Here is a 24,544-nt window from a genome sequence, read left to right as displayed (position 1 = left end):
TGGGTCAGGGGGGAGCCCCGGGAGTCGGCGCTGCTGGACCGGTGGCTGCAGCGGGGCATGGGCCGGGGGCCAGCGGGGGGGGGGGGGCGGGGGGGCCGGGGACTGCAGGCCCCCAGTGCGGCAGGATCCGGACTCCGGCCCGGACTAGGAGGCAATGCCAGCTGGAGCCACTGTCACCACGCACATGGTGGCGGGCGCCGTGGCAGGGATCCTGGAGCACTGCGTGATGTACCCCATCGACTGCGTCAAGGTGAGACCTGGACCGGCTCCGAATCCGACCTGGGGCTCACCCGACCCCTGGGTCCTGTCGGAGCCGACATGGGTTCCTTCCTGGCTCCTGCCATCACTGCACGAATCGACCCATACTTCCTGCAAGCAAGGTCCAAGGTCCAAGGAATTCCAAGCAAGGAATTGAACCCAGCCAGGAACCAGGACCCATTTCTAACCGTCAGTGAGCTCTGAATCCGGACTGTGGAAAGAAAATCTGTCAGCCAAAGCCCTGGATCCTAGCTGGGACTAAACAGGAATAGGGTGGGATGGGATGGAACAGACCCAGATGCAAAGCCTACAGCCTGACCCAGCCGCCCGCTATGGAAACGTGTTGGAGGCACTCTGGGGGATTATAGAACCGAGGGCCTGTGGAGGCCTATGCCTGGGCTGAAGGTCACAGCAACAGGCGCAGGGCAGGGCCTGCCCATGCCCTCTATTTTGCCTGCTATGAAAAATTAAAAAAGACATTGAGTGATGTCTTTGAGCAATAGTTGCCAACGGTGCAGCCGGGTGTGCAGCAACAGTACTGCATGATGCAGCCATGAATGCAGCACAAGTGGTCAAGCAGAGGATGCAGATGTACAACTCACCGTACCACCGGGTGACAGACTGTGTACGCGCAGTGTGGCTAAGTGAAGGGGCCAGGCCTTTTATCGTAGTTACACCACGCAGCTAACCATGAATGTTCCCTTCCAAGCCATTCACTTCATGACCTATGAATCCCTGCAAGAGCACTTTAACCCCCAGAGACGGTACAACCCCAGCTCCCAAGTTCTCTCTGGAGCCTGTGCACGAGCTGTAGCTGCCGCTGCCACAACCCCACTGGACGTTTACAAAACACTGCTCAACACCCAGGAATCCCTGGCTTTGAACTCAAACATCACAGGACATGTCACAGGCATGGCTAGTGCCTTCAGGATGGTATATCAAGTAGGTGGGGTGACCGCCTACTTCGGAGGGGTACAGGCCAGAGTGATTCACCAGATCCCCTCCACGGCCATGGCATGGTCTGTGTATGAATTCTTCAAATACCTAATCACCAAAGGGCAAGAAGAGTGGAGAGCAGGCAAGTGAAGTGAAGTAGCAGAGAATGCGGCCAGGGGCTCAACACTGCTGCGGCCTGCCTGCTCCAGCCACCTGCTCTGTCTCCTGGCATGCTCCAGCCTTGAGTGGAGTTGGAATGAAGGTAGAGGGTTCTCCCCAGGCTCTTGGTGTCTTGGCTAACACCAGTTCCTGCCAACCTCTGTTGCTGCCATCTTTCCTTCCAGGCCCTAAGCAAGTGCAGCAAAGCACAGCACAGCACCTTTGATAACCTCTCCATCCTGGGCCTGATGACCTGCTCTAGACTGTTACAGAGGAATAAGCAGCTCATTCCTGTGGTTCCTAATAAAAAGCCTTTGCATTAAAAAAAAAAAAAAAAGAATAATTGTTCTACTTACAAGGAAGTCTACCTTGTTGGAAATAAAAATGCTTGTCTATTTTAATTCATTTTAGTCAGAACTTTTTGGTAGTAACTGACAAAAACAATTTTAAATAAGCTTGATAAGAATATCGTCTTGCCTACAAAAATACAAAGATTAGATGCGGAGTAGACTTTTGGGGGAGTAATATTTCTTTTTTTTTTTTCTGATAGCTTATATGATTTCTCAAAGACTGCAACCAGTATTGACACCACTTGCAATATGCTTATTATCCTGGGGAATAGTATTTTAAAACCTTCAGATATATTAAAGTGTGATTCAACAAAGTAATACTTCAAATAAATAGTCGTACAGGATTTGGGATTGAGAACAGTCTCCAAAATCTTTGTCTCATGAAATTAGGAATAGATGGGATACAATTTCATCCTCTTGTTTTCCCTGACACAAAACCTTTTTCTTCCTCCATCCAAATGTGAATAAGTTGAGATAATTTATTACGTCTATGCTGCTGTGGGTAACACTGCCTCTTAGAACAATCAAAAGTTAAGAGTTATTTTTGGACACAATGTGTCTGATTTCACCAGAATAGAAATGTTGAATATCCTCTAAAAAACTTTATCTCTCTTGATGTGTTTCTGGTCATTTTTCTTTCTCCTTTGAGATTTTGATATCTATTTATCTTCAGGAACTATGGTACTTGTACAGTTTTATCTGTAAATAAGAAATTAAGTGGGACACTTTTGTAATAGATGAGACTCATCTTTCTTATATTTTGACCTTGTTGCCTAGTCTCCAGTATATGATGGTATTCCATAAGAGGAATTTTAGTGAAATATGACATGCTCCTCTACAGACTTACTAGGTTAGTAGTCATTGTTTTCTGAATTTGTATAGCATATCTGCTACCAACTTACATTAGCAAGTCACTTAAAATTCTCCGATGGTGTTTTCTCAGTTGTCACGTGAAGCTGATTATCCCTGCCTAATGGTAGAATTACAAAGGCTAGTAAAATATATAAAAGATAATAAATACTATTAAATTAAATATTAATTGATTTGATCAAATATCAAATAAATCATTCTTGGTAACACTGAAAATATTATCAGATTTTAATATTATTCTTAATAATATATATTTGAATGCATTTTTATCATGTTGATGCATCTAAATGCTAGTTTCATGTCAGTTCTTAGTGTACTGAAGGCATATCCTAACAGGATGAGGTGTTTACAGACACTTTTTAAGGACTATGCTAAGTGATGCCTCTCGTATGTACTTAGGATAAAAGTCACACAATTTTTCCTGTCCTAAAATGTATTATCTCTATTATAATCATAGTTTTAAAGAATATAATTCTTAGAGTGAATATATGGTGAAGGCACATCTCCATCTTATTTCCCATTCTCTATAATTACACCACCATTCATATATTTGCTCAGGCCCAAATGCTAAGATTAATCCTCCGTCTCTGTCCCTTAGCACCACTTATCACAAACAATGGCATGTGCTTTCTGTACTACTTCCAAAAACAACTTAAATTCTTTCCTTTTTCACTGTTTCCCATCATAAAAAGCTATTCATTGTCAACAGCCTCTTTCATATTGCACCCTGCTGTAGGGACCTCATTGACTTTTCTTCCTTCCATTTTTGCCCGTCCAGGATTAATTTTCTACAATGCAATAGAAAATCTCAAAATGTAGATTAGATCAGATCACTCTCTGACCCATTGTAACATTTCAATAAATTGCTATTGCAAGCATCTTTATGCTATACATAGTCCTACACCAACTGGTCCCATCTCTCCAGTCTAATTTCATACTTCTCGCTCTCTGGCATCCTCAGGCATAGGAGATTTTGTTCTGTATCCCCAAATTTACCAAGATGATTTCTGCTATAGGAAATTGTTTTCCTTTATCTAAAAGAGACTTTCTCCAATTTTCATATTGTTACTTCTTTTTATTTTCCGTTCAGATGTCACTTTTTCAGGTACCACTTCTACTTGTCCCTTACCATTACTCTATTGTAATTACTTCATAGTACTTACACATCATTGAAATGATATGAAATTGTTTATGTTTTTGTTTATTGTGTTTATGGACTTAGCCACTGGGCATGAAGCTTATCAGCCTTGTTCAGCAATGCATCCACTGTGCCTCGAACAGTGCTAGCATATAGATGGCTGATCCTTTACAAAGAGTTGTTAAATTATTTCAGGTATCAGATTCAACTATAGTGGGGTAAAAATACAACCCTCAAACTAAAATTACCTTAAACAATAAGGATGGCTTTCTAATTTATTACTATATCTATTTTGGACACACTGGGGTCTGTATCCCACATATCCTCACCCAATTGAGTCTATTAGAAGAGTCACTAAATTGATATTTTTCTGTCACTGTGGCAGAGGGAAAGAGATCTCACTAGGTTTGTCTATTGGCAATAAAATTCTCCTGTTTGGCAGTGACTCACACCACTCACTGCCTCTTATAATTAGTTGGCCTAAACTATTAGATGGCGCAAGCAAACAGGAAGTAGTAATGCATGGTAAAAATACTATTGAATAGGAGGACAAAGAGATGAAAATATTCGGCAACACATCACAATATCTCTTACATTTCATGATAATTGCAAGTTAAATTTATTGAGCCGTAATCATAATCGGATATGCAGTGATGTCTGGGAAGTGTTGCCAAATTAATCAACAAATCTCCTTAAATAAAATGTCAGAGGTAGAGAAATAGGTTAGATGGGACCAAGGTACAGTGTTTTTATTAACATTCCTTATATTTTTATGTTTCCCACTACCAAATAGATTTTTTTCCCACCAATGACCTGCTAATTTAAGGAACAAAACAAGTCTGGGAAGGTAGACAGTGAGTTATCTATCTTTTAACCCTGCTGGTTTAGATATATTCTTTACCTTTTATAAGCTTATTTTTGTCCTTCTGTTATAATATGCACCATCAGAACATGATTGACAGAAATTTCCTTTGGTCACATCTATAGCTGCTATCATTATTTTATCATGTTTAAAAAACCATCATTGCTAATAAAATGATCCACTGGCTTACACAAAGGTGGCAATCAGTTGTCAAACATTTCTTAGGCAAATTAACTACTGACCAACTCTGTTTTAAAAAATTACATAACTCTTTCGAATTTTCTTATTTATAAATCTGCTATTTACCATAGGCTAAAGATTATGAAAATGTCTACCTTTATGGTAATAACTACTTATTATTTTATATTTTAAGTTGTCTCATTTTATAAGAAGGTTAAATATAGGGCAGAAAAACAAAGGAAACATGTGAGGCTGAGTCCATTTTGAGAAGTGTCCTCATTATAATGCTGATGCCAATCAATCCTCATTTGAATGGAATTAAATGAATCCAGATTGCAGTGGTAATTAAGTCCCTTGTCAGTACCTATTGAGACTACAGAACCTTTACCTTCCCACAATAAACATAGTATATTGGGTCAGGAAACATTAGCACTAAAACTAAAAATGAGAGTTTAAACATGCCCTGAAAAAAACTAGAAATTAACCCTACCTAAAATTTTAAATTAAATATAAAATCACCTAGCATTATATAATTTATTTTACAAAACACATCTAATTTCAAACAGTAATGTATGCATTTGATTGGCCACAAATCACTTATTTATAAGACAAGAGATGCCAGAACTTTAATAGTCTAGAGCATAGCTTAGGGAAATCTTAATGCTTTTTGTAAAAGCCATCTTAGCTGTAGAATGGGTATTTAAAATTCTGTCATTCATAATAAGTCATAGCTTGTGTTCTTAGCTATTTTGTTTTCAGTGCTTCCTCTTGTTATAAAGCTAAAATATTTTAAGTCTGTCAGAGTATGTTTGCTCTTTGAATCTAATCCAATATCACATGGAACATTGTAGCCTTCCCACATTGCTTGCCTATAATCAACCTGTCAACATAGAAAAATCTAGCTCCCACCATCCACCATCCATTTACTTATTTTTCAATCCTAACTGTACATGTACAGACATCTTAGAATTGCTACAACTTACTCCTGTGATAAAAGATTTTACCAACTAGAAACTGTTGTGTACAGTTCCTTTTGTTTTATTCATATTAAAATAAACAATGTTTTTCAATGTTGCTTAGGTCAGCACAATTTTCCTCCATCACTTTCAATGAGCTTGACATCTATTTGTAATATAATTATTACTGTTACACAGTCCATATTCTATTGAGATCCTTCTACATTCTGGACTTTTAAAAACATATGCTGAAAGTTCTATAGGTTTTGGACAAATGGGTTTCAGGACAAATACCTGGCATCACAGATCCATACTACAGTACCATATACAGTCCATTCTCTTTATTCACAGTGATTATGTTGAATAAAGTTACTGTGAACACTGAATATTTGAATACCAAACAATTGTTTTAAGTAAGAATAAAGGGTGAGTTTTCTACAGTATTTTAGTCACGATATTTTTTCAACTAATCAATATATAAGCTTTCAAATGTGTGTTTCTGTTTATAGATACTATGTTTATGTGTGTATGATTCATTAACATTGAACTCAAAAACAACAGCATTGTAATTCATGTCTGAATGAAGCTTTTCTAATACACATATTTAATCTCTAAGAAGTAGCACAGCCTTTTTTCCCTGAACACTAATCGTGTCTCTCACAGAGCAAAAGCTTTAACTTCATAAAATTTAATTTGTCAGTTTTTCTTTCAGGTTGTAAATCTGATGTTATATCTGAAAACTCATCACCAGACCCTCCATATTACACAATTTTAATTTTTTTTCTAGAAATCTTATAGTTTTGAATTTACATTTATGTCTCTGATCCAGTTTGAGCTAAATTTTTGTAAGATGCATGTATTTTTTGTTTGTTTTTGTTGTTTATTGTGCATATGGACATCAAATTTTTCCATCATTTATTATAAAGGTTTTCTTTCTAGAGTGAATTGTTTCTGTGCTTTGGTCAAAAATCCATTCATTTATTTGCATCGGCCCTGTTTTGTTAATGTATCTATTTGCTAATACAACACTTTTTTGATTACTGTAGCTCTATTGAAATCCAATTATTGTGATTTTCTTTTGATTTTCTCTTTCACGTGATGCTTTAGAAATTTTCTTTTGCTTTAGCCATTATAGCACCTTTGCCTTTCAATATAAATTTTATAGACAGTTTGCTAATAGAGTTAAAAACTTCCTGGGATTTTGAAATTACATTGAATCTATAGATAAAATTGGGAACAATTGGAATCTTAAAATTAAGTTCCTTCCTCTATGAAAACAGAATCTCTCTCCAATTATATAGCTCTTTAATTTCTTTATCAGTGTCTAGTCATCTGTATGCACAATCTACACAAATTTTGTTAATTTACACCAAGTACTTTCTCTGATGCTTTTATGTAAATGGTACTATTTCCTTAATTTCCCATTGCAGTTGTTCATTGTTGGTACTTAGGCACTTGATTGACTTTTATGTATTAATCTTGTATCTTATGATCTAACTAAACTTGCTTAATGGTTAACAGCAGTCTCTTTTTGTAGATTCTTAGGGATTTTCTATGTAGACAAATCATGTTGTCTATGAAAAATGAAAGTTTCATTTCTTTCTTTTGAGTGAGAATGATCATTATTCTGTTTTCTTGCTATTGACCGCACTAGAATTTATGGCAAAAAAAAATTTAAATGTAGTGGTGATAGAACAGAACATCCTAACAAGGAAGCATTCATTCTCACCATCAAGCCTGGTGTATGTTTTCTTTCCTCACATGTATCTTTCTATGTTAAATAAGTGGCTTGGTTTATCAACTGTGCTGTAAGAAAGTAAAATAAACTGTGTGGCTTAATAGAAATTTCTTGTCACATATAATAAAATTATTAATATAAAATATATTTTATTTACATTTTTATTGAGTATTTCTATTAGGAACAATTGGAAACTTTTTTTAAGATTTTATTTATTTATTCATGAGAGACACAGAGAGAGAGGAAAAGGCATAGGTAGAAGGAGAAGCAGGCTCCCTGTGAGGAGCCTGATATGGGACTTGACCAGGACCCTGGGATTATGACCTGGGCCGAAGGCAGATGCTCAACCACTGAGCCACCCAGGTGTTTCAACTGGAAAATTTAGTATTGAGTTCTTTCCTCTATGAAGACAGAGTCTCTCTCCAATTATATAGCTTTTCTCCTTTCCTTCCTTCCCTCCTTCTTCCTTCTTTCCTCCTTCCTTCCTTCCTTCCTTCCTTCCTTCCTTCCTTCCTTCCTTCCTTCCTTCTTTCCTTCCTTCTTTTCTTCTTTCTTTCTTTTCTTTCTTTCTTTCTTTCTTTCTTTCTTTCTTTCTTTTCTCTTTCTATTTCTTTCTTTCTTTCTTTCTTTCTTTCTTTCTTTCTTTTCTTTCTTTCTTTTCTTTTTTTCATCTTCTTTTAAAAATATTTTATTTATTTGACACAGAGAGACAGAGAGCACAAGCAGGGGGAGTGGCAGGCAGAGGGAGAGGGAGAAGCATGCTCTCTGCTCCAAGGGAACTCTAACGCAGGGCTTGATCCTAGGACCCCAAGATCATAACCTGAGTTGAAGGCAGATGATTAATGGACTGAGCCACTCAGGTGCCCCTATATAGGTTTTCTTTAATATCTTCATCTGTGTTTTCTAGTTTTTCATTTGCACATTCTACAATATTTTGTTAATTTATATCACTAAAATACTTTATTTCTATTAAAATTAAAATATTAATTTTATTAAAATATTAAATATTTTAACTTTAAATATTTTATTTTGTGTGTTAACTGCTTAAGAGTTTCATTTATAGAATTTGTTCATTGTTCATGTAATACAACAAATATCTCTTCTGTTTTGCAAAAGACAAAAATTTTGTCAGTATTTGCCATCAAGGGTTGGTAGTTTTGTGATGATCTCATATTATAATTATAGGAATCATTACATAAAATACAGAATCCAAATGAAACCTAACTAATAATGGGCATAGGAATAGTTGTCAAATGATTTAGGCTAGTATTGGCATTCTAACAAGTATTCAACTCTGATAAGTGGCATATATGTATCTTCTATTTAACTTAGAATCATCCTAATTAAAAGAACTTATATAAATAAGTTGGTTTCGAAGAATTTTGACATGTATCAAGAAAAGTTGTATCTGTGTCCCAAAAGGAGTATGTTTTGGAAATGATAAATACTTTATTTCCATATCAAAATCTAGATTTCTGCTCAAGACAAACTGGATTTAGGACAAAAATTAATTTAAAACATTCCACATCACAGTTGTTAGATGGGATATAATTTTGTAATTCACATCTGCCCCTATGCCCCACTTTCAGGCTAATTCATTTATTTTTTATGTTTTTTTATTTAAAATATTCATTTTAATATAAAATCATATAAACTGAATGAAATTAAGAAAAAAACAAAGAGTATTCATGTCTTAGTGAATTTGAAAAATTACCAAATTCCATTCAAAATGAAGAGACAGGAATGTTTTAAAATAAACATTTGTAGAAAATATTTTTTTGTATAAAGTTTCTGTAAAAAGTGGTGTAAAAGTCACTGAAAAGAGATTTCACCACTTTCTATTATATAACAAAGGTTGAAAAGTTGATTCTTGTAGTTGATTTTAGCTGACTTCTTGTAAAATAAAGAGGTAGACTAAATGTATAATTATTTTCAAAAAGAACATGTGTTTTTTTCCTGGTAAATGTGCCTCTTTTGACATTACCTGTCTCAGTGAATAGTGTCACCAGCCTCACATTATTTATAGATCCAAGATTGGAGTGATTATTTCTGAAGCAGCCCTCTGAATATCCATCCCCATATAGTCAGCTGTAAAACTTCTGGATTTATGACCTGTGAAAACTTAGCATTTTTGCTTTTTTCTGTCTCTCAATAAATGCTACTAAATGTAAGAACTAAAAACAGTATGTTTCAACGTATATCTAGGTATGATGTACTTCATAAACTAAGAGGTAAATGTTGCATTATTTTCTCATAGTTAACATATGAATTTCATAGTAAAAATATTAAAATACTAAATTCATGAGTGCCCATTTAATAAATGAAACTAAATTTATTTATCTCTATTGGTTAAAATAAGTTGATCTGGAACATAATGCAAATCCAATGGTATAAAGGACAATTGACTATTATTAAAAAAAGAAAAACTATATGGAGAGTATTTTTTCTGGGTCTCTACTCATTTTGCTATATATGAACTAGAGAAAGTAATACTTTGTTCTGGGAAATGCGTAAGAGTAAAATGAGATATGCAGGGTTTACATATATAAATATCCTATTTCTCTGTGAAAAAAAAATGCTTTAGTATAGTTCAGTAAATCTTTTACAGACTAATCTCATTTTACATTGATCACTTTGCTCCTTCCAAATATGACATGAGCTTATATAACACATTTATTAATATAAAACAGACATACATGCATACTAATTTGGCATACATTTATATTAAACTTACAATCTCACTTTGAATGGAGAAATAATTAGGAGAGTAATTCTTAAAAGAAAAATTGGGGGATCCCTGGGTGGCGCAGCGGTTTGGCGCCTGCCTTTGGCCCAGGGCACGATCCTGGAGACCCGGGATCGAATCCCACATCGGGCTCCCGGTGCATGGAGCCTACTTCTCCCTCTGCGTGTGTCTCTGCCTCTCTTTCTCTCTGTGTGTGTGACTATCATAAATAAATGAAGAAAAAAAATAATTAAAAAAAAAGAAAAATTGGTAACTTCATTCTGGATTCATCAAAGTGATTATAATACTGTAGAACATTGGTTCTCAAGGTTGGTGCTATATGAGAATCACTTGTGAAGTTTGTTAACATACTGTTACTCCAATCACACTTTCCTCAGAAGTATTTTGTAAAGTTTCCTATGTAGTGTCCTAGATTTATAACACTGATGTGTATAGATCTTGCCAGAGTTTAATTGGTTGAAGAATTTTAAATGGTGGAAAAAATACATGTCCACAATTTAGAATATTACATATTTAAATTATGATATAACATATGCACATATGAGTGTCAAATGCACTTATGTGTATAATATGTCATATCATCTCTTAATATTTTAATAGAGGTCATATTTGGGAGATGGGTGTATTTTATAAGCATTATTAACATTATTTCTTACTTTCTATTTAGTATTCTCAGTATTCTGTTTTAGAATAAATTTATCTCAATATTTATAAAGCTAATTGAGTCCTCATCCATCGTATCTGAGGTCTGTTATTTGCTATGATACAAACAGAAGATGGATACAGTGGAATTATGGCTATTAGGACTGCTAGTTACAAATTCCATTTATTATCCTAGCTCATTTATGCATATTCTAGGAACGCTCAACTTAGAAACGGGAGCTGTTTGAATCAAGCCCATTTGAAATGTCATTGCCAGTCTCTGTGCCAGTCCTCATCAAGGTTGACCTTCCTGATTGCCTGTTACAGCTTGTCATAAATGTAGTGCAACCCCCCCGGTGCTGTAATTGACCTTTAACTGCAGTATAGCCGTGATCTCTTTTAGTGATCTAATAATTCCATGGCACAAATATCATTTGTTTTAATAATTATTGCTGACACATTGTATTGACTGTATCTTTAAAACAGGTTGCATAAGACTAGTAAGTCTCATTCAAGTCTTGATTAAAACTGGATGGTATTGATGACCTATAAGATTTTTGAAGTGTAATATTTTAATGCATTATTTAAAAATAAATAACACTTGTTTTGCATTTGTACAAGTAGGGGATATGGGGAAGTATTTGAGAGTCTGACTATAACTTTTGTGTGTATGGTAAGAACATTTAGCATAAGATTTTCCCTCTTAGATATTTAAGTAGTGCACAATTCAGTATTGTTAACTATAGGCACAATGTGCTGTATGTCAGATCTCTAGACTTTAATCATCTTGCATAACTGAAACTTTATACTCTTGAATAGCTGGTCCTTGGCAACCACCATTCTATTTCATTTCTAGTCCAGCTTTTTAAAATTTCACATAGAGGTGAGATCATACAGTATTTACCTTTCTCTGTCTGACTTATTTCACTTAGCATTTACACTCAAAGTTCATCCATGTTGTCACAAATGGCAGGATTTCTTTACTTTTGGTGGCTCGATAATACTCCATTACGTATATACTACATTCTTTTTCTCTATTCATCCGTTGATTGACACTTAGGTTGTTTCTATGTCTTGGCTATCATAAATAATACTGCAGTGAACATGGTAATGCAGATATATCTTTAATAATACTTTTCATCAGATGATTTTCAGTGTATGTCTTAATAGTCCTTGGTTAAGTGTATTCCCATGTGTTTGGTTCTATTGATGATATTATAAATTGTCTTGCTTTCTTAATTTCCTTTTCAGATAGCTCATTGATAATGTATAGAAATTGCCCCTGATTTTTGTATACTGATTTTATAACCTACAAGTGTACTGAATTTGTTGGTTAATTCTAAAGGTTTGTCTTTGTTTTTGTTTTTGTTTGTAGTTTCTTTAGGTTTTCCCTATATAAGATTTTGTCACCTACAAAAAGAAATTATTTCACTTCTTTTATAATTTGGATGTGTTTTATTTCTATTTCTTTATCTAATAGTTATGGCTAGTACTTCTAGTACTATGTAACTAGAAGTGATGAGTGGTTATCCTTGACTTGTTCCTGATCCTAGAGAAAAACGTTTCAGACTTTCACCATTAAGTATAATACTAGTTTGTGGTCTTTTGACCTTTGTTTTGTTGAGATATAGATGTTATACCTAGCTTAAGAATTCTTATGTTGTAAGCGTTTTGAATTTTAACTGATTTTTGGTAGCCATTGAGATGTATATATGATTCTTATCCTTTATTAATATGATGTATCACATCATTTAATTTGCATATGACAAATCATCCTGGCTTTCCAGGAAGAGATCTCACTTGGTCATTGTGTATGATCATTTTAATGTGATTTGAAATAAAGTTCTCTAGTATAGTGTTGAGGATTTTTGCATGTCTATTCATCATAGTATTGGCCTGCAGTTTTCTTTATTTGTAGTAACCTTGTCTGGCTATAGTAGCTGGTTAATACTAGCTTCATAAAATTATTTTGGAAGTTGGAAGTATTCCTTCCTCTTCAATTTCTTTCAGTTTGAGAGGTACAGGCTTTAAGTCTTTAAATATTTAGTAAAATTCAAAGGCATCTGCTCCTGGGCTTATCTTTGTTGTTGGTGGTGGGGTTGATTACTGACTTAATCTCTCTACTAGTTGTAGGTCTATTCAAATTTTGTTTTACTTTATGATTTAGTCTTGGTAGTGAGTGTATTTCTAGAGTTTGTAATTTTTATTTATCTTTTTAAAGAGCCAACTCTTAGTTTTATTAATTTTATTATATTGTTTTAGTTTCTGTTTCCTTTATTTCCACTTTAATCTTTTTGTATCCTTCCTGCTACTAACTTTGGCCTTATTTTTTTTCCTTTTTTCCTTCTTTGAAGTGTAAAGTTAGGTTACTTATAACTCATTATTAATTAAGATATTAATCACAATAAATGTCCCTCTTAGTACAACCTAACCAAACAGGTAAAAATACTTGTGCTCTGAAAACTATAAAACATTGATGGAAAATTCAAGATGACACAAAGAAATGGAAAGATATTCCATGCTCAGGTACTGAAAGAACAAACATTGTTAGAATGTCCATACTACTCAAAGCAATCTACACATTTAATGCAATCTCTATCAAAATTACAACATTTTTTCACAGAACTAGAATAAACAATCTTACAATTTATATGAAACCACAGGAGACTTTAAATTGTGAAAGCAATTTTTATAAAACAAAGCTGGAGGTATTACAATTCAGGACTTTCAACTTCTATTACAAAGCTGTCGTAATCAAAACAGTATGGTACCGGCACAAAATAGACACATAGATCAATAGAACAGAATAGAAAATCCAGAAATAAACTGACAATTTTCTGGTCAATCAATGCTTGACAAAGCAGGAAAGAATATCCAATGGGAAAAAGAGAGTCTCCTAAACAAATGACGTTGGGAAAACTGGTCACCTACATGCAAAAGAATGAAAATGGGACACTTCCTTACATATACATAAAAGTAAATTCTAAATGGATTAAAGACCTAAATGTGATAACTGATGCCGTAAAAATCTTAGAAGAGAGCACAGGTAGTAATGTCTCTGACATCAGACATCGCAAAATTTTCTTGTTATATTTCCTAAAACAAGGAAATAAAAGCAAAAATAAACTTTTGAGACTACATCAAAATAAAAATTTTTGCAAGCAAAGGAAAAAATCAACAAAACTAAAAGGCAACCTACTCAATAACTGCAAATGACATAACCAGTAAAGGGTTAGTATCTGAAATACATAAAGAACTTACACAATTCAACACCCCAAAACCAAACTGTTTAGGTAAAATCAACAGAAGATATAAACAGACATTTCCTCAAGGAAGACATCCAGATGACCAACAGACACACAAAAAGATGCCCAAATCACTCATCGTTGGAGAAATGTAAATCAAAACTACAATGAGATATCACTTCACATCTGTCATATTCCCTACAATTAACAACACAGGAAATAACAGATGTTGCTGAGGATTCAGAAAATCGGGAAAGTTCTTACACTTTTGGTGGGAATGCAGACTGGCACAGCCACTCTGGAAAATAGTATGGAGGTTCCCCAAAAAGTCAAAATAGAACTATTATATGATCCAGTAATCATGCCACTGTGTATTTGCCCAAAGGATACAAAAGCATTAATTCCGAAGGATATATACACACCTATGCTTATAGTAGCATTATTTATAATAACCAAATAATGGAAGCAGCCCAAGTATCCACTGGTAGATGATTAGAGAAAAAAGATGTGGTATAGATGTATACAATGGAATATTATTTAGCCATAAAAAGAAATAAAGTCTTGCCATTTGCAAGGACATGGATGGAGCAAGAGTATAATGCTGAGCAAAATGAATCAGTCAGAGAAAGACAAATACATTGATTCCACTCATATGTGGAATTTAAGAAACAAGACAAATAAGCAAAGGGGGATAGAGAGAGAAAGAGAGACAGAGACAGAGAGACAGAAATAAAGAGAGAGAAGCCAAGAAATAGAATCTTATATGTTGAGAACAAACTGATGGTTACCAGAAGGGAGGTGGATGGGAGAACTGGTGAAATAGGAGATGGGGATTAAGGAGTGCACTAGTCTTAATGGGCGCTAGGAGATGTATGGAATGACTGAATGACTGTGTCGGACATCTGAAACTAATAGAACACTGTATTTTAAGTATAATGGAATAAAAAAGAAACACTTTCCCTCTTATACAGCTTTTGCTAAAGCAAAAATTAATTTTTGGTAAGTTGTATTTTTGGTTTCATTTGTCTCAAGATATTTTCTAATTTCCCTTTTGATTTCTTCTTTGCCCCATTGTCATTTAAGAGCATGTTGTTTAATTCTCATGTATATGTGAATTTCCAGCTTTTCTTCTGCTATTGATTTCTAGTTTTATTCCACTGTACTTGGCAAAGATATTAGTATGATTTTAATTTTCTTAAGCTTGTGAATCATTATTTTGCGATTTGTGTGATTTATCCTGGAGAATGTCCTGCATGTTCTTGAGAAGAATATTCTGTTTTTGGATGGGATGTTCTATATATGTCTTTTAGATCTATTTGGTCTACAGTATTCAATCCATTATGTTCTTGATTTTCTGTTTGGAAATTCCTTTTCCAAACTTTTTATTTAATTCCAAATTTTTTATTTAAATTGTAGTTAGTTAGCATAAAGTGAAATATTAGTTTCAGATGTACTATATGGTGATTCAACACTTCATACATCACCTGATGCTCATCACAAGGTTGTTCCTTAATCCCCATCACCGATTTTTAACCCGTCCTCTCACCCATTTCATCTTTGGTAACAATCAGTTTGTTATCAATAGTTAAGAGTCTGTTTCTTGGTTTATCTCTCTTTTTTTTATGACAATTTTTCTTTTTTTTAAATTTTTATTTATTTATGATAGTCACAGAGAGAGATAGAGAAAGGCAGAGACACAGGCAGAGGGAGAAGCAGGCTCCATGCACCGGGAGCCCGATGTGGGATTCGATCCCGGGTCTCCAGGATCGCGCCCTGGACCAAAGGCAGGTGCCAAACCGCTGCGCCACCCAGGGATCCCTCTCTCTCTCTTTATTTGCTTGATTTGTTTCTTAAATTCCACATGTGTGAAATCATGTGTCTTCTTCTGGCAGACTTGTTTCTTTTTTTAAAAGGTTTTATTTATTTATTTATGAGTGACATACAGAGGGAGGCAGACACATAGGCAGAGGGAGAAGCATGCTTCCTGTGGGGAGCCCAATGTGGAACTCAATTCCAGGACCCTGGGATCATGACCTGAGCCAAAGGCAGATGCTCAACCACCGAGCCATCCAGGTGCCCCTGTCGGATTTGTTTCATTTAGCAAAATACTCTTTATCTCCATCCATGTCCTTGCAAATGGCAAGATTTCATTATTTTTTTATAGCTGAATAATATTCCTGTGTGTGTGTGTGTGTGTGTGTGTACATATGCTGACAAGAATGTGGAGAATGGGAAGCCTTCTTGCACTGTTAATGGGAATGCAAACTGGTGCAGCTACTCTGGAAAACAGTGTGGGGATTTCTCAAAAAGTTAAAAATAGAACTACCCTATGATCCAGCAATTGTACTGCTAGGTATTTGCCCAAAGAATACAAAAATATTAATCTGTTTGGAAAGTCTATCCATTATTGAGAATAGAGTATCCAAGTCTCCTACCATTATATGTCTCTTTCTCCCTGCAGTTCTGTAAACTTTTGTGTTCTAGATTTAAGTTCTGTGACATTTATGATTATTATATTCTCCTGATGAATTGATCCTTTTACCATTATGTAATGACCTTCTTTGTCCCTTATAACTGTTTTGGACTTAGAGAATATTTTGTCTGTTATAAGTAGAGCCACCCCTGCTCTTTTTCAGTTATCATGGGATATCTTCTTTTCCTTCATTTTCCACCAATGCGTATGTGGCTTTAAATCTCAAAAGAATCTCCTGTAGACACCATAAAGTTGGATCTGTTTTTTTTTTTTCTTTTTTTTAATCCATTCAGGCACTGTGTCCTTTGATAGTTTAATCCACTTGTGTTTAAAGTAATTAGTGGTAGGAGGTATTTCCTATTGCCTTTTTGTTTATCGTCTTCTCTGTCTTGTAGCTCTTTTGTGCCTCTTTTCCTCTTGTTGTCTTCCTTTGTATTTCATTGTTTGCAGTGACATGCTTTGATTCTTTTCTCAGTTTCTTTTGTGTATCTTTTTCAGGCATTTTCTTTGTAACTATCATGGGGCTTACATAAAATATTGTAAAACAGTCTATTTTAAGTTGATAACAACTGCAAACACATATAGAAAATTGCTCCCAGAAAAGTGAATTTGAGGCATATGGTCTGTTTTTCCCTTTTCTCCCCAGGAGAAACTGAGAGCTAAGAGTTTCTTCCTCATCATATGGCCTTTGCCAGGAGTAGTTATTATAACAAAAGGGTGTCTAGAGTTTTCCTACTGGCTTCCATGTGATTGATATGCTTGCCAAGAAAGTAGGGACATCTCAGTTGGTTCTTGTGTTTTTCACAAAGGGAAATAGTCTACGTACTATTGTTCCATGTGCATGTCCATGGAAGGAAGAAGGGCTCAGAGCTTTCTAGTTTACTGTATTGCTGATGTCACACTCTGATTCTATCATAATAGAAATTAATAGTTATTAGAATGAATTTGAAAAATTATACATTAAATTGTATAAAATATTAGATAATGCACTAAGACCCTAAGGCTAGCTATGCAATATGATTATTTAGATAAAAATTAGTAAAAAATGTTTATAAATGCAGTCAACTCAGTTGTTCAGATTCATTCATACCATTGACATTGACTCTAAAGGCCACCTTAGGAACTATTTTACTCTTACTGAGTAATCAATTCTCACTCCTATGAATAGGAGTATTTGCTTTTATGAGTTTTAAACACTCATTTTATTAAATCTGAGGAAAATTATTAAACAACATATATAATATAGACTATATCCAAAATGTATAACCACAGCAAACAAATTGGAGCATTGATCAAAAGGATCCCCATACTGCTTCTATAAAATGTTGATAACAAACCTCGGTCACAGGACTATTTTTAAGATTAAACTGGTTGATACCTGTAACTTTAAAACAGAATATAAACATCATTTTTATATTCCTTTGGAAGAGAGTGTGTTGGCTTCATCTTACAACAACACAGGCCAAGGGTGAGGTGGGAAGAGGGGGAGTCCAGGAGTCTAAGGTCAGAGAGATAGATAGGATCTCATTATATGCATAGAAAGGAGTCAAAACATTTGATGTTCAGTACTTCCTAGAGTTATTTTCCTGCCGAATTATCTACAACATCTTTTTACCACTCACCCATCTTCTGGATGTTACAATTGAAAGGAGTTATCTGGAGGGTGTTCCAGACACTCCTGAAAGCTGATAGTAGTGATATATCATAAAGAAATGACATGAGATGAAAGAGGTAATGTCCAGAATGCTTGGGAATATGTGGCAGCAGGATAAAGCAATAGCTCTCTTTCAGTGACAATCCTAGGATCTCTGATGAAAATTCCAGGTGAAGAAAACAAATACAGAATATGTTTACCTTTATTTAAAAACTCATAACCACAATAATGACTTTGTCATTCTATTTGGCAAAATAATAGGTACTTGAATGAGCAAAGAATGCAACTGAAGCACTTATTCTGGAAACATGACTTTCCTTTAATCTATTCATAATGTCCATTTATCTGATGACATGCTGCTCACATAATTCAATGTGACTGTAATTTTAGTCATTTCAGATATGGATACATGACATCTGGTTGCCAGGTAAGTGCCTATGAAATCAATCTTCCATGCCTTCCTTAAACCATTTAAGCAAGTTATCACTTTACACAACTGTAATTTTTATGTTCACCTGTGTTCTAAATAAAATACAATCGCTCCATGAAGAATTGCTAGTTTTTAGTAATAACAGTCAGTGCCTGATGTTCAAACTGTATGCCAAACATACTGATAGAAAAAATCTGTTTCTGTCTCTTTTTAAATATATGCTTTCCTATATTGACAATGCCTAAGTCATTGAAAAACATTAAGAATATCTCTGGATGGTAGCGAATTATAGAATTTCCTCAAAATATGGAAATGTACTATTTAAAAACTCAAAGTTTGAAATGTGGCTCTCCAAATCTACTTTCTCTTAGGAGTTTTGAGGTATTATATGTGAAGAACAGAATTTAGTAAGTGCTCTTTAATATTTAGTACGTACTACATCCATTCACCAATGATTGTTTCCCAAAGTTGTTTTATATTGGTATTTCTAGCTTCAGAGAACTGCATAGAGTAATGCTGTTCACAGGTCATGACATATTATTGGATCATGAAGGTAATTTAATGAGCTGCAATCTCTATTTTAAATTAAAAAAAATATGAGACAGAACAGACTGTAATTGGATAAAATGGAAAATAGTGTGTTGCATAAAAGGTGGATATTGTTTCTTAAGTATTTTCTTTCAGATTATATCTCCATATCATAAGCATGCATGATATGTGGTTGAAATGTGGAATATTTTTTGTTTTTACTATGGTCAAATATAGATAAAATTCACGAATCTAAGTTAAATCATCTAATGCGTTAATCTTAGAAATAGTTGATATTTTTCCTGAAACTTTATTCTCCTTATTGTGAAGTTATCTAATTTTATTTTGCAGAGCAGTTTTTTTTCTAAATAATTGATAATAAAATGTAAATGTCAAGAGAAAGGGAAGAAAATTGAAGACACTTTTAACTGTTTATTTCTTATTGATTTATTATTTTAAATAATCAACACATGATCATTTTTCTTTAAAGTAGGCTCCATGCCTGGTGTGGGGCCCAGTGCAGAGCTTGAACTTATGACCCTGAAATCAAGACCCGAACTGTGCTCAATATTCAGATACTTAACCACCTGAGCTACCCAGGTGCCCCAACACATGATCATTTTCAAAAGGACTAAATAACTATTGGGAGAGAGCAGTAGCGGGGATATTCTTAAAGATTCTTGGTAATATAAAAATAATAATTACAAGTATATATATTTTTTCTCCAGATTTTGCTAATTGAGAAGTAGATTTCTATCTGGTTAAATTTATAATCTCTGTGAACAGCTTTTGGATGTTCCATGGTATTTGCCTTAATCCTACTTTACCTTTAAATAAAATTTTATTGGTAATATAGGAGTATGGAAAAGATAGGGCTCAGATTTTTTTTGAGATTATGTTTTAAGAGAGCAGTAATCTGATTTACTGATTATCCCCAGTAAACCAGATAATTGCTCTCTTAAAAAATACTTGCAGAATAGAATGAAGAAGAAATGCTGCGGGTCAATTAATCTACATTGTGATGTATCTAATAAAATTTTGTGAACCTAAAACTGATCTAAAATATAAAGCTTGTTAATTAAAAAAAAAAAAGAAAGAAACTTGAATGATGCAATAGAATTCCACATTTCTTAGTAGCATATATCATAAAATAGTATTTAAAATAATACAACAAACCCAACACCCAACGGCATAACAGAAAATAGCACCCAGTTCACACTTGTCAGGCATGCAAACAGTAGGAAATTAGGACCCATGTAAAAAAAAAAAAATCCTTAGACTAAGATATGATAAAGAGCATAGGACTAACAGTAAAGAACTTTGAAATAACTACTCTAATCATGATACTTCTTATTTCCAAGAAGATAGAGTAAGCATGAATATAGGGAGAGAAATAGAACAATAAAAACTCAAAGTAGACATTGAGTAATTAAAACGACAATATCTGAAGAGGCTGTGTCAATGAAGGCATGTCCTAGATTAGACAATGTAGATGAAAAGATCAATGACCTTGAAGATAAAGTAATAAAAACTATCCAAAATTAAAGACAGGAAAAAAATAGAGAAACCAGTGACCTGTAAGACATTATCAAAGAGTCTAAAATACAAGTGATTGGAGTCCCAGGAGAAGTCAGAGAAGAGACGGTAGAAAAACCTGAAAAAATTAATGTATATGTGTATGTATATGTTTTTACAATTTGATAAAAATTGCTAACTCAGGTCTAAAACCTCCATGACCCCAAAGAATAATATGCCTAAAGAAAGCTGCTAAGGGACATCAGAATCAAATTAGAAAAGATAAATGTTAAAACCTAAAAGGCAGAGAAAAATGACACATTAGTTACAGAAGAGTAATGAATAACAAACTTGTCAAAAGAAGTAAGTCAAGGAGAGGATTTATATTTTTAAAACATTGAAAAAAAGACCAGGATTTGTTAGCAGCAAAATATCTATCAAAATCAAGGCTAAGGGGCACCTGGGTGGCTCAATCAATTAGAAGTCTGCCTTTGTCTCAGGTCATGATCCTAGGGTCATGGGATGGAGTCTCCTTCGGGCTCCTTGCTCAGTGGGAAGTCTGCTTCTCCCTCTGCCTCTGCCCCTCCCCTCAGTCATGCTCACTCGCTCTCTCATTCTCTCTCTCAAATAAATTAAAAAATATTTGAAAAGAAACAAAATAAAGGCAAAAGAAGTACTTTTTTTAAAATATAGAAAACTGAATTAATGCATGTCTTACTATATGCAGTAATATTACAAAATATTATAGTCTGAATAAGTCACACCATAACCATTTATTTCTTATACTACAGAGCTTCAAGTCTGAGATCAGGGTGCCAAGCAGGTTCAGGTTCTGATGCAGACTCATTCTGGCTTATAGACAGCCATCTTCCAGCTGTTTACTCAAGTTATGAGAGGATGAGAAAAAAATCCTTTTCTTTTTGTATAAGGGCACTAATTACATCGTGAGGACTCCACCCTCCTGACCTCATCTAAACTTACTTATCCCCCCAAATCCCTATCTCCAGATACCTTCACACTAGGGGTTAGGACTTCAATGTAGGAATTTTGGGGAGACATAATTCAGTTCCTAGCTATTTATTATGTACAGACATTTGCTTTACGAAATAACTTTCTTGGGATCCCTGGGTGGCTCAGCAGTTTAGCGCCTGCCTTCTGCCCAGAAGGTGATGCTGGAGTCCCAGGATCGAGTCCCACATTAGGCTCCCTGCATGGAGCCTGCTTCTCCCTCTGCCTGTGTCTCTACCTCTCTCTCTCTCTCTCTCTCTCTCTCTCTCTGTGTGTGTCTCTCATGAATAAATAAATAAAATCTTTAAAAAAATGAAATAACTTTATTGCTCCATGTTGTTTATTCTGACTGATGCGAACTTCTTTTTAGGTACTGATTTATTTTTGTTCATTTCCAGTATTACTGCCCTACTTGGAGTCATAATCATTTTGCCTAACTTAAGTCAACTCCTGCTCCCCTTCTATTACATTATATGCAAATCATACTGTCTTTTGTTTTTACTTAAACACCCCCAGGTATTCTCACCTTTATTTCATTCTTTTGTATTTCAGTCAGATTGACAGGTTTTGAAAGATTAATATGGTTACAGTCATCATCACCCATCTTGAAGTATGGGATTGGGTTGAGTTTGCCTTTTAGAAAGCCCAACCTGATCTAGTACTCACAGATGCATATTCAAGTGCACATTCACACACATACACACACACACACACACACATTTATATACATGCATTATTCTGGGTTATTGCCTCAGCTTCAATTTATATACAGATTTTGCTAAATTCCTTCATCAAATTTCCCAGTTGTATAGAAGATGTCTTTATGGTCCCTCATAGGATACTCTGCTTTAACTTCCTGGTCACACAAATAACTCTGTAGTTTGTCTCCACACAAAATTGTAACTTCTTGGAGTATGAATCTTTTTATTTTCATTTTTGCCTTTGTGTTATTCTTTGCACTTTGCACGTCATTAATGTATATCCAATATATGAAAGTACCCTCAACCTCTATTTTCTGATCTCTTACTCTTGATTATAAGAAAATTCCTTCAGAAAGAAAGAAAGAAGAAAAAGAAAATGCTTCAATGATATCTATCTTCTTATAAGGATCTACTCCATCCTCCTCTACTTGCCATCATTGATGCAAAATCTCTACATACAAAGCATCCTTGTTCTTTCTCTCAGATGTTTGGTTATTCTGATTTAAAAAAAACAAAACAAAAACATTTCAAATTTGAATGAAGGCTTTATTTCATCACTCTGTGATCATTTTATCATGTCTCCATAGTGCAATGTTTTCTCCTCAGAATCTTTACATATTAGTATATCATATTTATCAATTACAATCGACTTCTCCACAGTATACTTGATTTTTGTTTGAAATAATACATATATGTGTGTGTATGTATATCATCTATCTATATCTATCTAATTTCCCACATTTAGCATAAAAGACTATATTACTCATTTTAACCTTATTATTATCCAGTGCACTACTTACATTAAAAAAGAGCAACGCTCTTATTAATTATTCAGATCTGGTTTTTTTTTAAGATTTTATTTATTTATTCCTGAAAGACACAGAGAGAGAGGCAGAGACACAGGCAGAGGGAAAAGCAGGCTCCCTGCAGGCAGCCCCATGTGGAACTCCATCTCAGATCCTGGGATCATGTCCTGAGCTGAAGGCAGACACTCAACTGTTGAGCGACCCAGGCGTCCCCAGATCTGTTTTTCTAATTTTAGATAATCTTATCATTGCCCATTGTCCCATTTATAACCAGATTGCTGAGTAAACCTATATAGAGAATCAAAATCTCCACAAGAATCTCTATTTCCAACAAATACTTTGAGTGAATTTGTGGAAAAGAAAGGTTAGAAAACACCAGGTTATTATTCTGCTACGTAGGCAATTCAAAATCTGCTCTACTTACTGTTAGATATTTTTTCCTCTCTCAATTTCCCAATACCTACTCTCCATTCCCTATTCTCAGCTAATAAACTTGCATTGTATTTCACTAAGGAAATAGAAGCAATTACAAAGAACTTCTAGATGATCCCTCTACCAAATTCTGTGGCCTATTTTCTTCTTGCCCAGATATTCTCTAACTTTCTTCCTGTTATAGCAGCTGACCTGTCCATGCTCCTGACCAAAGCCAGTCACTTGACCCTCCTTCGAGCATCATCAACTTTCCCTTCTCTAAAAATTCAAGAAAACATTGACTTATTTTCTGCTACAGTCAGAGTGAAATATAGTCATTTAAATACAAAATACATACAGCATTTTAGTTCATTTATGTGCTTGAAATTATAAGTTTGAACTCTATTGAGAGCCATTACAATATTTTTACATTAATCTGCTCTCTATACATTGTAACTTTTTTACTTCTTTTGAATCACATATCTGAAAATACATTGTGATATTTCCATTAACACACATATTTATATTGCTTCTCTTCAATCTACAAAAAAACTCAAGTTGGCTTCTTTTGAACTGTAAATTGACATTTTATCTGTTCAAGGCAGGATGAAAAAAAATTAAGGTAATTTTCTAATTTTGTTTGTTCTTAATTAAGAAAACTCTAATAACATTTAGTGCCCTAGTTTTCCTAAACAGAACTACATAATACCTTAATATTACTGTGATTATAGCAATGGTTTAATAGAAAAGAAAAAAAAAACTTTCAAATGAAATTCTATTTCTTTAATTGCTCTTGTTTCAGGAGCTTTTACTCAGAAAATATGACAATATAAATGAAACATTAGGGTTTTGTAAAGGAGAAACCACACAATTTAATGACTTTGAATTCAAATTAATGACAATTACATCAAAGACAGCATTTCATTGTATGGAAGGTT

The 24,544-nt window shown here is 34.5% G+C and overlaps 2 pseudogenes; one reads left to right on the top strand and one right to left on the bottom strand.

Moving 5' to 3' along the window:
- The first annotated feature begins 418 nt into the window (after positions 1 to 418).
- LOC140621286 (mitoferrin-2 pseudogene) lies at positions 419 to 1,681 on the top strand (annotated as a pseudogene).
- A 1,584-nt stretch (positions 1,682 to 3,265) lies between these two features.
- LOC140621409 (uncharacterized) overlaps positions 3,266 to 24,544 on the bottom strand; it is a 58,463-nt pseudogene continuing 37,184 nt past the window's right edge.

The sequence above is a fragment of the Canis lupus genome, chromosome 30 (genome assembly GCF_048164855.1).
Source record: "Canis lupus baileyi chromosome 30, mCanLup2.hap1, whole genome shotgun sequence".
In the NCBI taxonomy this organism is placed as follows: Eukaryota; Metazoa; Chordata; class Mammalia; order Carnivora; family Canidae; genus Canis; species Canis lupus.
The sequence above is the reverse complement of the archived record's forward strand: the minus strand, read 5'-3'. Positions and strand labels throughout refer to the sequence as shown.